This window comes from Dama dama, chromosome 32, assembly GCF_033118175.1.
Source record: "Dama dama isolate Ldn47 chromosome 32, ASM3311817v1, whole genome shotgun sequence".
Lineage (NCBI taxonomy): Eukaryota > Metazoa > Chordata > Mammalia > Artiodactyla > Cervidae > Dama > Dama dama.
Genome location: NC_083712.1, coordinates 9,382,563 through 9,397,586, shown reverse-complemented (window position 1 = coordinate 9,397,586; position 15,024 = coordinate 9,382,563).

Here is a 15,024-nt window from a genome sequence, read left to right as displayed (position 1 = left end):
AGTTGTGCTTTTTCTGTTACTGAATTCAATTAAGGAAAGTTGTTATTGCAACAGCACAGTTAATGAGTTAGGCAGATTTTCAATAATAATAAAATCTGCCATCAGGTGAATGATAATGTAAGCATCATCCATCAGCTTCCTTGGATATAAAAAACAAAAGAGATATAAATCTAGGGGTGAGATACAATATAGTCCACATATACATCATATTTATGACCATATATAAAGTCAACAGATGATTGTAAATATGGTCTTCACCCCCTGATCTGAATAATTCATGCATTTAAATGTTTATGTTAGCTTCCCTAGATCTTAAGACTCATATTTCAAACTATTTTAGTTCACCCTTAAAGAAAACAATATAGAACATACAGAAAAGTAAGTTTTATGTTAGTCTTTGCCCAGAAAGATCAGATTAACCCCTCACTTCCATCACCTAAAATTCTCCACTTCCACTTGTTCGCAGTTGTCTCCCTTCCTGCCTTTCTCCCTTAGAACCTCTGTGCTGCCTTGTCCAGCCCCGCAGGCTCTGAAGTAAGATTTCTCAATTCATTCCAGACCCGCTATTGCCACAGTACCTCCTAAATTTAGTAGGGAACCGCTTTTTACCTACAAAATAATGACTCTTTAATCCAAACACAAAATAACCTTGTAAAGTTTTTAAAGAAGCCCTTTTCACCAGCACCGTTAGTCACTATTCAAAGATCGGTCTTCCTGAAGTGACTCAGTGGTTCGCAGAGGACATAGCTGCTTATGTTGCGCAACTGGGCCATCTGTCCTACAACAGCGCCGCGAGAAAGGCCCTCAGTGCCACGTTGCAAGACTGCTTTACATGCAGAGTTTGCAACAAAGTCCTTCAAATGTGACTACTACCCCACATCCCACAGAGACGATAAACTCACAAAAACACACGGGCCATTAAGAACGCACCCTTCTATGTTACACACCGCAATCACTGTATAACACACATGCTCTGGTGCCAGGAACCTCGCTTGAGTAGTGGGTATCTCTGACAATAAATGTGGAGTCACTTTGGCTTTTTCTGGAGCCAGGTCACGCATCTGGCTCCTTTCGATCCTGGGGTGGCAGAGACCCCTCTGTGCTCTTTCACTCTGCCTTGCTTCTTTTCACTTATAATCGTGATTTTGTTTTTTGTAGAAGTAGGAAGTTCACATGTATCTGTATATAATAGCATCACCACATTCTGAACCACTTATTCTGGGCCTCTGGAATATAAATAACAGCCTCATCTTTGAACATATTCCCTCGTATCATCACGCAATTCATCGCCCATGAATTATATGAAACTACAAAACTGAGCGAACATTACTTACATATGTGTCCACCAGAAGGTGATTGAAAAGCTTCACCTTCGTGTAGTTTTATACATGCTCACCAGCGCAGCAAATGCAAACCGTTAGCACACGTCGTTCCATAAATAAGTTTGACAGGAGCATCCGCCAATCCCCAGTCAGTGCTGAGACGTAAGGAACACAGTGAGGGAAGATGAGCAGGACAACCCGAGCACGATTTCCGAGTTCCTTTCCATTCAGCCAACAGTTCTTTGAGAGTAACCTGTTGCAAACCTGGGCTTGGGTCATCTTTGAGCATCTTTCTGGGCAATGGCCAACTCATCAAGTGCCATCAGGGGTTGATCTCACGGTCCTGACCCAGCTTCCAGGTCCCACGGCTCAGGGTTGTCCCAATAATGAAAGTCTGGCTGTGACCCCAAGGATGCCAGTCATCGCCTGTCAAGTGAAGCTGACACCTGGGAAATTTGGCTGTGAGCTCACTGATAGCTCACGTCCTCTCCAGACATGCTTCATGAGACTTGATGCCACAGTGATGTGAACACTAATCCCACATCTGCAGGCCAAGTCTGGCTTTCAGAACACCTGTTCTGTTAAATTACGGTCATACCTAGACTTTCCATTTTATCTGACTGTGGACCCACTTCCCATCCCCCAAAGACAGAGCCTATGTAACCCTTAAACAAGGCACTTCTGCTGAATTACAAAATGTTATTTGCTTCTAGGTTGTTTTTTTTATTTTAGGTTTATTTTTAGGTTTATTTCTAAATATTTATTTTATTTCTAGGTTTATTTTTATTATTTTCACCACATTAAAATTTTATTTTCTATTTTATAATTGAACATTAACCATTTTCCAAAGCCTAATAAATGATTTTATCTTGTTTTTGATGCACAATTCACTAGAGAATATTTTATGAAAATTTTTCAAAAACCCATTCTTGTCTTTTGTCTACTTTATAACTGTCCAAATTTAATGTGGGTTAACTTAAAAACCATGAAGTGAGACTATGGTGAAGGCCATAATTCCTTGAATTTCACGGTTCTCTTGGATTCTTTTAAATGGTGCAAGGTTTTACTCAGCTCAATAAACACATAATGAAGTTTTCCCTTTGTAAAGTCCTACTCTGGGCTGTGGACTCAAAGATGAACATGATGGATTCTTGCCTCCAGATGAAGCCAGTGTGATTTAGGACTCCACATTCTCATAACCAGAAGCCAGTTACTAATAATTATAACTAATAATTATTAATAATTCAAGATGTTCTCCCTGCTGAGGTGCTGAAGGGGCTGCAAAAGCTATTCTTAGACTCTGCTTGGAGGGCTCAGAGCCACCAGCACAGCGAGGAACCACAGATCCAGAGCCCAGGAGAGAAAGGAGCCCCACGCTGATAGCTGCTTCACTCTGAACTCACATGCCAGTTCTGGGCAGGAAAGTATGAACGTGCAGTTCTGCTCCTGAAGGTCAAGGAGAGGGATACAGGCCTGCAGGGCTGGGGTCAGAGGTGACTTCCACCCCACACAGATTGGGTACCAGAAAGTTGCACCCTGAAAACAAAAATGAACTGAAAGAACATGTATTTGCAGGGCTTAGAGTTCAGCATTAAAATAGCTCAGATTTTGAAGTTAGATCCCAGGTGACTGCTGCTTCCAGGAGTCTGGCTGGATCAATCGTAAAGATCCTTTGATGGGAAAAAGAAGCCGAGTCTTTCATTTGTTTATTCAAACAGTTTTGTCTGTGAAGTGTGAGTCGTGTTGCAGTGGACATAAGGGCTAATATCTTCTCGAGATCCTGATGTCATTCTTTTGCAAAAAAAAAAACCAGAAATGGAACTGCTGGGTCATACGGTAGTGTTTTGAATATTTTGAAGAATTACAAAATAAAAGTTAAAGAAACATATTCCAGGCTTTTTTGAAATTCTTTGATAAATATCTATCAGAAGGTTGATTATCTTTTAAAAAATCCTTGTCAAGTTATCTCAAAAATTCATCAACATTTTGATGCAATTAGCATATCATGAGAGGAAAGCAATTTGAGCACCTCTTTTTAAGGGCTTCCCTGGTGGTGCCGTGGCAAAGAACCTGCCTGCCAGTTTAGGAGACGCAGGTTCAATCCTTGGGTTGGGAAGATTCTCTGGAGAAGGAGATGGCAACACACTCTAGTTTTCTTGCCTGGGAAATCCCATGAACAGAGGGACCTGGCAGGCTACAGTCCACGGGGTGGTGAAGAGTCAGACACGGCTGGGTGACAGCAGAACAACAATGCACTTAATAATAGTGTGTGTGTGAGTGGTGCATCAGGATTGGCTCATCAGTCGTAACAACCTCATCTCATCAATGTGAGATGCTAGTAAGAGGAGGAACAGGGTGGGATGAGGTGAGGGGGTCTATGGAAACTGTCTGCATTTTCTGCTCAGCTTTTCCACAAACCTAAAACCACTCTAACCAATGAAATTTATTCATTTAAAAAGGGTTTAAGGAGAAAAGCAAGGCATATTTTACACATGTGTAAAGAAAACCGAGTGAACAAAGATCTCGCAGGTCAAATGAAACATCTCAGAGCTGAGCAGGCATCTCTCCAGTCTGCAGGTTCACAACTTGAAAGTAAGATTCAAAAGCTCCAGCCAAAACTTCAAATACAGCCTGAGCTACATGAGGAATGCATAATGCAATGTTGCAGAAAATCCACCAGGAAGGAGATTTTCCACTTGGGAATAGAGGAGAAACTTCCCAGAGGGTGTGGGAGTGTCAGCCCTGCCCATCCCCAGGAAGATGCTGGAGACCTGGAAGAGCTAGGGTCCTACTGCTCTCCATCGAAGCCAATGTCTCCCAGGAGAAAGGGGCTTCAGCAGGTTCCTTGGCAGCCTGGGCACTGAGAGGAGCCCCAGAAAGCTAAGAACGCCATCACGACATGGGGAACGTGGGCTCTAGCCATGGTGACATCTCCTCTTCCCCAAGCTCCTTCCTTCTGGTCTGGAGACTGAAGGAGCGTAACGGTCCTCCAAAGGGTAACGGTCGCGGGGTCATCAGGACAGGAGGAGGCAGGCTGAGCCCGCCACCCACAGTGGGGCACCTCCCAGACTTTCTCTCCCTGGAAGGAACCTTGACTGACCTCTATATTTTAACTGTTGCCAATTCACGGATGCCCCATTGACTTTTAGGATAATAGATCATAATTCCTCAGAGGGTGTTTTTCAAATGCAGATGTTATTTATTAACTTCTTACAAATATGTCAGTTCCACTTTATTGGACTCCCTGGAATTAGTATAAGTATCAGATAAAAGGTCGACTCTTATGTAAACCATGATTGAAGTTTGGCCTGGCCAGGTGGAGACATTTGTGTGCTACAGGACATTTTAGAAATCTGTAACCTTGATATTTATGTCACTAAATTCTGGTGGGTTAAAAACAAGACAACATCACCCCCAGCTAGGCTTAGTAATATTTTATTAGTTTTGTACTGAATTCATACATTGATTTGGTGGCATTGGAAACATTTCTTTCCTGTTTGGTAATTTTGTTTTGTTGTTGTTGTTTAGTCCCTAAGTCATATCCAACTCTTTGTGACACTATGGACTGCAGCACACAGACATCCCTGTCCTTCACTATGTCCTGGAGTTTGCTCAAACTCATATCCATTGAGTTGGTGATGCCATCCAACCACCTCATCTTCTGTCGTCCCTTCTGCTCCTGCCTTCAATCTTTCCCAGCACCAGGATCTTTTCCAATGAGTCTACTCTTCGCATCAGGTGGCCAAAGTATAAGAGCTTCAGCTTCAGTATCAGTCTTTCTAATGAATATTCAGGGTTGCTTTCCTTTAGAATTGACTGGTTTGATCTCTTTGTTGTCCAAGGGACTCTCAAGAGTCTTCTCCAGCACCACATTTCAAAAGCACCAATTCTTCTGCACTTAGCCTTCTTTATGGTCCAACTCTCACACCTATACATGACTACTGGAAAAACCATAGCTTTGACTAGACAGACCTTTGGCGGCAAGGTGATGTCTCTGCTTTTTAATATGCTGTCTAGTTTGTCATAGCTTTCCTTCTAAGGAGCAAGTGTCTTCTAATTTCATGGCTGCACTCAACATCTGCAGTGATTTTTGAGCCCAAGAAAATACTGTCACTGTTTCCACTTTTTCCCCATCTATTTGCCATGAAGTGGGTTGAGACTGAATGCCATGATCTTAGTTTTCTGAGTGCTGAGTTTTAAGCCAGCTTTTTCACTCTCCTCTTTCACCTTCACAAGTGGCTATTTAGATCCTCTTCACTTTCTGCCATTATTGTATGCAGAGTGGTATTATCTGAAGTTGTTGATATCTCTCCTGGCAATCTTGATTCCAACTTTTGAGTCATCCAGCCCAACGTTTCTCATGATGTACTCTGCATATAAGTTAAATAATCAGGGTAACAATATACAGCCTTGATATACACCTTTCCCAATTTTGAACCTGTTGAGTTTGAGTCTGTTGTTCCATGTCCATGGTTTTGACTCACACAGTCAAAAGCTTTAGCATAGTCAATGAAGCAGAAGTAGATGTTTTTTCTGGAATTCCCTTGCCTTTTTCAATGATCCAATGGATGTTGGAAATTTGATCTCTGGTTCCTCTGCCTTTTTCAAATCCAACTTGTTCATATGGAAGTTCTCGATTCACATACTGCTGAAGCCTAGCTTGAAGGATTTTGAGCATTACCTTGTTAGCATGTAAAATGTGCGCAATTGTATGTAGTTTGAACATTCTTTGGCATTGCCTTTCTTTGGGATTAAAACTAGTTGTTATTTCATTTTGGATAGACTTCTTTAAAGTTTCAAAATTTATGTAGTCAAAATAAGAGTGTTTGCCTTATGGGGAAAATGGAAAAAAAAAAAAAGGAAGGAGAAGACAATGTGTAATTCATGGCATGTCTGTATTTGTGGTCATGAGCTGAGGCTTCAGAAGGATTTATATCAAAGGTGAGCTGTGCTCAACTCTGAATGTTGGAATGCCATTTCATCATTTTATTCTTATTGCTCATCTTTATATCCTAACATTTTTACGTATGCAGCAATGAAAAAATTAGGTAACTATTTTATTCAAACTTCTCCTTGTCTGTTTTCCTTAATATCTATACTCTTAACTGAGTTTTCAAATCATAAATGTAAGATATGAAGGAAGAACAGAATGTATATAACAGAAATTGAGTATTTTGGAGGGTGGGGACAAAGTCGAGCTGTCTTCAAGCCCATCTCTCAGGAGGTCTGAGTCCATGTCAAGGGCATCAGCGTGAGGCTCTGGACACTGGGGACCACCAGCTGATCTGTGCCCTAGAAATATGCCTGTTAATTGTTTTTGGAACAATCAAGAGGAAGAAAACAATTTGGTGTGTTGAATCTACATTTATGCAACAAAAAATAGTTTGTCATTATCTCTTGAGAAGTGTGTTAGTCAAATTGAATGCCAGGCTCATACAATAATCAACAAGGACTTAAATTAGCCACATAATTTAGATCTTTGTTTTTTTAATGAAAATAATATAATTCCCACACATAACAATGCTTCATTTAACTGATTTTGGTAACTGAAAGAGTTCCACAAAAGTGAAATCTCTAGGTAGCTAAAATGTGTGCTTTAACAGCAAAATCTGTATCACTTTAACCATTTCGCATCTGCTTTCTATTCTGTTACAAGCTTCCCTGTTGTATCATTTAAATCAATAAGCATAAACATAATTCCAGTGTTTCGGGAGGAGTGAGAACCACCGGTTAGTATGAAAATGTCTAATGAACTTAAAACAATTCTGGCATCCACAATGAGAATATAGAGGACATGGCTCAGAATGGTTGTGCTGCTTTACAAATTCCTATGACCCTGTTCTGATTAAGACCCTGTTAAGACCAGGTCCCTGTTCCTAACCGTCTCCTCCCCAGGTTTTGACATTCCTTAGTATGCATACTGAGCATGCATGAGTACTAAGTCACTTCAGTCATGTCTGACTCTTTGCGACCCTCTGTACTAGCAGCCATATCTTAATTTGCTAATTCCACTTTACTATGTTATATTGTTTAACATCTAAAAATTGTAACTCCCTGGAAAGCGCCTTTGCTTGGGTGAGGTAGATCATGTGCCTCCCCACCACTTGACAAGGGGGTCTTCTGTTCCAACAGCCTGATCCCAGTGTCCTTGCTCCGGAGCCACACTCAGCGTGGGCATCTCCTTTGCTGAGTTACAGCCAATTCTAAAGTTACATGGAGGCACCTTACTGAAACCTTAGGACATGATTTCTGAGTGCACACAGCCCCTCCCAGCTGCTCCGCCCCGCCGGGCTCCTCTCCCCGCCGGGCTTCTCCCCTCGCTGGGCTCCTCTCTCGGGTTGTCTTGGCGCTGCTCTCCATCAGCAGAGGCGCGGTCCGGTGGGCGCCCGCAGCACCGCCTCCCTCCTGCTGTGTTGCAGGGACACACAGGTCCTCGCTCGACCAGTTGACTGACCTGGCTGAACGCACTGGAAGATGTGCTTTATCTTTCTCAAGATTTTGTTAATCTTTACATAACTGTTCACCACACTGCTGCGTGTCTGTCCTACCTTCTTGGGCTACTCATCCTGGGGTGGGGGTGGGGGTGGGGGGTTCCTTTGAGCTTCCCATTGGTGAGTCTCTTCATAAGTAAAATCTCCTGACTTTTCACCAGCATCCCAAAGTCCTGAGTCATTTGGCTTCCCAGCCAGTGTTGATCTTTGATTTTAAAGCTCAGACTCAGAGACCAGGATTTGAAGATTCCCAAATACACTGGCATCACCATTTCCAGGAAGTGAACCTCAGCTCTTTGACCTTGGAAATAAGCAAAGAACCTCACCCAGGCTTGAAGGCCAGGCCATGAGGACCCACTGTCTGGGGTCAAAGCATCCCTTCCTCCCCTCCTTCCCTCCTCCCTTCCTTCCCTCCTCCCCTCCTTCCCTCCTCCCTTCCTTCCCTCCTCCCCTCCTTCCCTCCTCCCTTCCTTCTCTCCTCCCCTCCTTCCCTCCTCCCTTCCTTCTCTCCTCCCTTCCTCTCACCACCGTAAGAGGGGGGACACAGGACAACTGCACATACTATTATGGGGCCCTGTTCTCATCCTTCCATCCATCAGTGGATGGGTCATCGTTTGCTCTCTGGTGGCTCAATGGTAAGGAACCCACATGCTAGTGCAGGAGACACAGGAGCTGCAGGTTCAACCCCAAGGTCAGGAAGATCCCCTGGAGGAGGAAATGGCTACCCACTCCAGTACTCTTGTCTGGGAAATTCCATGGACAGAGGAGCCTGGCAGGCTACTTTCCATGGGGTTGCAAAGAGTCAGACACAACTGAGCGACTAACACTTTTTCTTTTCTTTAGCTTCTGAAGGCTCAGCCGCTTGTGCTGCAGCAACAGTGCTGACTTGTTTGGGAGCAAAAGAGGTTAAGAATCAACTCCTATAAAACACATTGAACCCAAAGCCTAGAGCCCTGAGGGGGTCCTGACTGCCAGGAGTGGGGATTAGGGTTGGGTCTCAGGGACACCGTGCAAATTAGGTTCACAGTGATGAACTGGGACATCCTGGAATTTACAGCTATTTAGTATATTAACATCTAACAGTCCCCTTGCTGCACCACAGAAAAGTATTTCCCCTAGAGAAGTAATTATGAGAAATTGTAACCATAGCCGTACAAGCACAAAAACATTAAAGTATGAATTTAAAAAGTCAGCACAGGACACCTTCACATTGTGTCATCATTAAAATGGAAACAGCCAGGCACATTTTTTTAAACATAATGAGTCATTCAGTCATGCAGGATATATAAATTCTAGAAATCTGCTCTAGAAAGTAGTACCTGTAGTTTACAGCGCTGTACTGTACGGGCTTCTGAGGTGGTGAAGTGGTGAGGAAGCCACCTGCAGAGCAGGAGGCACAGGTTTGATCCCTGGGTCAGAACGATGCCCTGGGATGGAAGTCCACTCCAGTACGCTGACCTGAAGAATTCCACAGACAGAGGAGCCTGGGGTTGCAGAGAGGGACACAGCTGATTGACTGAGCATGCACGCACACACTTTGATGCACTCACTGCACATTTACATGTTTGTTAAAAGGTGGACCTCATGTTAAATGCTCTTATTACAGAAATCAAAACAAAGTGAAACTAAAAACAAAGAAAATCCACTAACTCAGCTGGCCAAGATTTGGTTTCAGTGTTGCTCATAAAATTTCCTTCGTTCATTCAAGTATTTGTTGAGAACCTCTACTTTATATAATTCCCTAAGCTTTTGTGCTTTCACTTGCTTCTCATTCTTATTTCAAGTTGTCAGAAAACATTTATTCATTCACCCAGCAAATATTTATTAAAATATTTCCTTGTTGCATGCAACTAACCAAATTGGTCATATGCTCTTGTATTTTTTTCATTTCAAATGTATTCATTCAGCAAATACTTTTTGAGGCATACTCCATAATATATTGTGTTATAGGGTACAGAAAGCAAAGATAATGAAACACTTTCTCTGTTCTAAATGCATTGCTGACTAGCATAGAACAGTGACATTTACGTGAAGGCCTATGAAGAGCATTTGTCTCTGCACAGTCTTATAGACGCACAGAGGCCAGGAGGAACCTGCTCAGGCATGGCTGTGGGCTGTGATCTGCTTGCTCACAGAGCTGAGGGTGTTGAGTGGTGGGAGATAAGACTGGGGTTGTGGAGGGGTTTACGATGGAAACAGCCCTGTCCCCATAGATGGGGAGCACTGCTGGGTGTCCGTATCAAAAAGGGACAGAATGAGCATTATGCTTCTGCCACATGGTGTCTGTCCCACTGAAGCAGGCTGAGTCGAGCCCTGAGGGCTGGTCGGGAGGCTGTTGGCGCAGCCCTGGTGGGAGGAGATGGAGCCTAACCTGGGGGGAGAAAGTGGGGGACGGGGCGGGGTGCAGAGAGACCCAGATTCTTGGCACAAGTGCCCACCTGTGCCGCTTTGGGGTAGAAAAACTGGGTGAGTAACCTGGGGAGAGGAAGATCAATCTAGTTCTGAACATACCGAGACTGTGGCAGGTTAACATGCTCACACTGCCATATATAAAATAGAGAACCAGCAAGGACCTACTGTGTAACACAGGGACTTCTATTCAATATCTTACAGTCACCTATAATGGAAGAGAGTGTAAAAAACTATGTGTGTGCATACATATGTATACATACGTGTGTGTGTGTGTATATATATATATATGTGTGAATCACTTTGCTATACCCCTGAAACTTAACACTGTAAATCAACTCTAGTTCACAAATTATATATATATATATGAAATTTATATACATATGTATGAATGTATGTAAAGACTGTGACAGTTGTGAGTCAGCCAGGCAGAGGCAGCTCATCATGTCTTGCTGTGCGCAGGAGATAGATGTTGATCGGATATAATGGAAAAGATGGAAACCATGAAACTAAATTCTGTGGAAAATCTTTGCATTGGTGTGACTCTAGTTCAGACAGTCCACATTATCCATTATGGCCGATGTACTAACTGTAGACCTACACGCACCTGCCAACGGTTTGCTCCTATAAACCAAAGCTTCTTGAATCCCCCACACCTGTTTCTGAATCTCCTCAAACACAGCACCCAATCGTCGGGACCAGTGTTTAGATGCCACCCCTTTCTTTCCTGCATTCAGCAGGCCCAGTCCATGCAGAGAGGTTTTCTGTTGGTTTTACCGCAGATGAGTGTCCTCCCCACCCAGCTGACTTCTCCACAGACGCGGTCCCGTCTGCCTCCGCACTCTTCCCTGCCGGGCTCACCACACTCCTGGCAGTCAGTGATGCTTCTCCTCCTGACCTCTGTCCTGAACGCATCAGCCAGGGGTGCCCACTGGTCCTTCAGACCTTCCATCATACAGTGCCACGCCCCTGCTGAAACCCTTGCACAGTGGGTTTTCCTCGCTCTTGGAATAGAATTACCTCCTCTCAGCTCAAGCACCTCTCCCCCTGCCCCGTCCCCAGCTCCCAACTTCCCTCCTTCCCCCATGCGTCAAGGCTGTGTCTCCATGGCAGTGTCATGGCTGGTCTATTATCTGCTCTGGTCTTAGTGAGAACGTGTGTTTAGAGAGATTCTCCTTCGGCTCCCTGTCAGCGACCACACCCCACCCCCTCCCCAGGAGCCCCATTTGTCGTCCTCCTGTTCCTTTGGAGGACGCACACTGCTGCCATTATCTGCTGCAGACGCCCTTCCCCCTCCCTTGTTCATTGCTGAGCACAGACTCTGAGCATCTAGAAAAATGCGTGAGCTCTAGCCTTCACATGGGTCCTCGCCTGTATGCCTGAACAGATAGAAGTCTGTTTTATACCATATTATATATTATACTTTTACTAGAAATCAATCTAACAAGCAAATAAAGTAACAGGAACAAATAAGCTGACCGCTAGATTTGAGTGTCAAATGTTAAACAGTATTAAATATTAAGTAGTAGACATATAAAAGTGTATGAATATATATACACAAATGATTAATCTTAAATATACAACCACTTAACTATCCTCACATCAGAACTAGCTTGCACTCAGAACAACAGGTCGTCACAGCTTCAGCCCAGCATCTGGGCAGGTGAGGGATAGAGGTGGAGCTTTGGAGCGTGACTTCCACCCACCATGGGATTCCGGGCGCGAGGGGGGCTGCTCTGGGGTCACACGCCACGTGGTGTAGATGACACCGGGAGGACTTTATTAGTGTGCCCTCCCAGCATGGGCCTGCCTGGCGTTCAATCAGAGCTCTAGTCTGTCCTCATCCCTCAGCCACTGCTCTTCTTTCTCCATGTAACTTAATAAGACTCTCCTTTATATTATCAGGTCACCAATTTTAGATTTAAATATTTAAAATATTATGGTAGAGAAAGTACAGTTAAAGAAGGGTGTGATACGGGAATTGAGATTTTGTCCTTCCTTACAGACAGAGAAAAAACCACTCTTCTTGAGCTTTCCTTTGAAACTTTATCCTGTATTTATGTTTTTTGCCTCATCATCTGTGCCTCATCTAGCACAAGGCAAATTTTATAAATCCACTCTGTCATGTTGCTAAATGCACAAGCTTAGTGGCTCATTCAGCGACTGAATCAATATTTCCCCTTGGAAAAGGAAAAGTATTTTTGAAAACTTAAGCCCACCATTGTACTCCATTGGCCAACAAGTCTGTGGGGTTTTTTTTGTAAGCCATTATCATGGTGTGGAGGCCGCGAAGCCCCAGGATCTGCCATCTACACGCTGGAGTCAGGGAAACCAGGGGTGCCATTCAGTCCAAGCTCAAAGGCCTAAGAATCAAGGGCCAGCGGTGTAGGTCATGGCCCAAGTCCAGGAGCCCCCAAACCAGAGCTCAGGTGTCCGAGGGCTGGTGGACAGCCCAGCTCACGCAGAGGGAGGGCGTTCACCTCCTTCCTCCACCTTCTGGTTCTGTGCAGCCCTTAGTGGGCCGGGGATGCCCGCACACGTTGGGGAGGATCATCTTCATTGAGTCTACAGATTTAAAGGCTAATCTATTCTGAAAACATCCTCACAGACCCACCCCAAAATAATATTTTCCCAGATATTTGGGCATCCCAGCCAAATTGACACACAAAATTAACCTTCACACCGTCAAAGCACATGAACTTGATGATTCAGGTAGCTTCTGCCTGGAGCATCTCAGCAGAGGGGAAGCGAGATTATGAGGGGTGCAGTCCTCCTAGGGGTCTCATGCAAAGATTGGTGTCAAGAAGAGTTGATGGGCCAAAGTTCCACTTATGAAGCAGAGAATCTGAAGATGCAGTCTGGGTGTGTGAACTTCCCCACAGCGCCCAGTTCTGCCCGTGGACCAGGAGTGGCGGCCGCTGTGAGACTCCAGGAAGCAGCAGCTCTGATGGCCCTCGTGTGTCTTTCAGGACAAGGCCAGACCTCAGAGGAGTGGGTGAAGCTCAGAACATGAATGTAAAACCGGGTAAACTGGAAGAGAAAGAGAACCTCCCTACTCCAGGCCCTCAGGTTCTGAGCAAAGGAGACGCAGGAAGGAGGTGGATTAATCCAACCACGGAGCAAACACTTTCTTATAGCTAGTTGTCCTGTGAGCTTGTATGGGGTCTCTCAGCGCACAGAATGTCTCTCTTGTCAGTCATACTCTCGTCTCTTGAGTTTTTCAATTTCTACCACTGAACATTACAGTTATTTTCAATATTTTTCTGTGGAAATTCTTTATGTGATTCTAGCACTTGTTCAGTCGCTAAGTCGTGTCCAACTCTTGGCAACACAATGGCCTGCAGCACACCAGGCTTCCCTGTCCTTCGTTGTCTCCTGGAGTTTGCTCAAACTCATGTCCTTTGCGGCGATGATGCTATCTAACCATCTCATCCTCTGCTTCCCCCTTCTCCTTTTGCCTTCACTCTTCCCAGCATCAGGGTCTTTTCCAGTGAGTCGACTCATCATATCAGGTGGCCAAAGTATTGGAGCTTTAGCTTCAGCATCAGTTCCTCCAATGAATATTCAGGGTTCACTTCCTTTAGGATTGACTGGTTTGATCTCCTTGCTGTCCAAGGGACTCTCTAGAGTCTTCTCCAGCACCACAATTTGAAAGCATATTTTTCTGTAGAAATTCTTTGTGCAAGTCCAGTACTTATGTCTACAGGTTTATTTGAAGAAGTCAGAGTACTTTTAGTTTCTAGCCTTTTGTATAAGATATACAAAATATACATTATAATATATAATTTGTACATTGAAAAGGGTAGACCTGATGATCACTCAGATTCTTTCACCTCTAAAATTCTGATTAGAGTATTGGAATTATGGGGTGAAAAAATGGAATAAAAAGGAATAGGACACAGCAAATAGAGATATTCACAATGTTTTCTATCGTTTTCCATACCATATAGTAATTTATATGCTGTCAGAGTAGCTTTGTTGGAAGAACTGTCTTGAGTCTGCACCATAAATCACTTTTTGGAGATATTTATACCCCCATCATAAATCTCTAAAAAACCACCATAATTGACAGCTATTAAGGATACATTATTCATGGAAATTGTCAGAACACAGGAAAATGTTTTCTTTCACTAAATTATCCTTAAATTGACTTGACCAGTTTGATTTTGAGCTACTAAAAGCCAGGAAAATTACAATTCCATCAAGTTTTAAGATACAAAGTAAAAATTGCTTGATTCTGACAAATGAAATATATCACAACCATTAAATTTTGATATTTGAAAAGAAAACAAAGATATAAAGATTATCACAATGTGTTTTACAAATAGCAATTCTGTAGGAAGAGAAGTATTTTTCCAAGTGATACAGAAACCCTGTTTCAGCCCCTGCCCCTGCCAGTCAGCCGAGCATCTGGCCTCCACATGGGATGAAAGGGAGAAAGGGCACGTCTCTATTTTTTTCCATTTATGCAGCATCTTCATTCGTTCCAGGTGTGGCCAGGAACCAGAAAGCAGATCACCTTAGAATGTTCTGGAGGTGTTGCTTTCCTTTTTACATTTTTCCTGCAGTTCAGAGAGAATTCATATGCCTTCACTGCCCTCTCAGTTTGACTCCTTAGCAAAATTAAGCCTCATAAATCCTATTGCAATCGCTGTGTACAGATGTTCCCCAGTCCTGAGTAAAGTACAATCCCTTACTGAAGGAAAAAAAAATCCAAATCTTTCTAGACTCCCGCCTAGAGAAATACTGACTTCTAAAACTAAGACTTGGTTCTCCAAGTTAGAGTTGTTGCCACAGTAGAA